Source organism: Diadema antillarum, unplaced genomic scaffold, assembly GCF_040938485.1.
Source record: "Diadema antillarum isolate AM-2024a unplaced genomic scaffold, OU_Dant_1.0 seq00001849_RagTag, whole genome shotgun sequence".
In the NCBI taxonomy this organism is placed as follows: Eukaryota; Metazoa; Echinodermata; class Echinoidea; order Diadematoida; family Diadematidae; genus Diadema; species Diadema antillarum.
The window spans coordinates 518,021-520,000 of record NW_027272521.1 but is presented as its reverse complement, the minus strand read 5'-3'; positions in this window follow the sequence as shown (position 1 = coordinate 520,000).

Sequence of the window (1,980 nt, the reverse complement as noted above, 5' to 3'; positions counted from 1 at the left end):
GATACATGGAGATCTTGGTTATACAGAGTATTCTCAAAGTTGATATTTAAAAGAGAAAATTTAATGTGACGGTGAAGAGGGACCTCAAAACACTAAGTGTCATGGTTTAATTTTGAATATGCCAAAGTCTTCTTGCTAAAATACACATTTATTTATCTTTTATTAAGTTTGTCACGTCTAAACACTCTCACACACGCACTTTCAACAATAATGAGGGGGTTCGACAGTATAGTATATCAGAGGTACAATGTAAGCAGTTAGCTGTATCCTATTCCGCAATTAGTGACATAAATGCATGGACTGTGATGACACAGTCATGTCTTAGTGAAATAGTCGATTCAGAAAAGGTGATATATAGAATTTACTTTGTTTACGAACGTACGGGAGATATATATTGAGGACTCAAAACTTGAATACGCATTTTAAAATGTCGTTGCGGCACCTCGATTTCTCCTATTACTTTCTTTTCTACGTCTCTTTACTTATTGCAGCACATGACGTTCATTCAATAGCGATACAATAAGTATATGATAAGATATGAAATTCACTAGGTGTAAGACCGGGAGACAATGATCGATTTTATTTTCCGTATTAAAAAAAAAACCAAAAAACCAGCGGCTGGATAGCCCCAAATCAGCGATGCTTACATGATATCGCTCGTCTACCATGAGGTCAAGAAAGTATAGATTACAAATACACCACAATATGAAACTATGAAATACATGAATTGAAAAATATAGAAATAATAATAAAAACATAATATTGGTACATGATGAAAAAAGGAAAAATATAAGAGGAAAGAGAAGGGAAGAATATGACAAATCATAGCTTAATAACCTTTTAAGTCACTATGCCGGCTCTCGAGCCGAGGCTATTGAAAGCCTAATATGAGATCGGGGGGGGGGGGGGGGGGGGGGTGTTTCATCAACGTTGTCAGCGCTGACAAGTTGTCAGCGCTGACAATTTCAGCAAAATCCTTGGTTTTGATTGGATGAGATGCTCTGGTCACTGACTGTTACTATGGTGATTGTCAGCGCTGACAAAGGTTGATGAAAGACCCATCGATATGTCAGCTAAAATAATTCGGTCTGAGTATCGATGTGCATTGTTTTGGACTAAAAGTCCACTGATTCTTTCTCTCCTGAGGGGCCCACACTCTACAAGCTTCGTCTTTTCAGTGGGTCCCTCCGTTTTTCGCCTTGTGTACGTTGATATTCAACTTTACTTTAATTTACTTCAGGCATTGTAATGTATCTTTACTGCAAGTATACAAGTACTGTTTTACTCTGTTAAATTCACTTTGATTGTTTGTTTGGTTTTTTTTTTTTTTTTTGGTACGATTCTTATCACTGAAGAAAGAGTGATGTATGTTATGTTATTTTTTTTACTGTCGAGAAACGGAATAAACTTGAATTTGAATTTGAATTTGAAAAGTGTCGTTCTTGCTCTCTCGAATAGGGTCGGCTGACTGACAGTTGACCGCCGATATCATGTCTTCATAACAATGAAGTGGACCGATTTCGAGGTCCTTACGAGATTAAGATACTGGTATGATCCTTCAAAATGTTGACAAGCTGTTGGATGCAGCAATCTTTGTTTACGTTTATGCATGCACTGTTTGCGAACCAAAATGATCATGCATTTAACGGCTTACTTATTCACAAATTTAAATCTTCGGCGCAGAGTCTGCATGTATGCGTGTTTATAGCAAATGTGGCTTGTGTCTGTGCGTGGGCTGTGTTACGTGGTGATTTTCAACTTTATATCTCATGCCTTAAACGATAAGCTGACCGCGTTGTACGTGTGCTATTAGTAAACAAGGCTTATAAAATAACATCATCATAATAGCTGATCATGCATGGTACATAGGTTTTAATGTTCAATTGATCGTTCTGAAACCGACGCCGTTGTTACACTGGAATTTTATCCGTCAGGAAAAAAAAAGACCCGTAATATAACTGAAATATCTACGTGTAGACG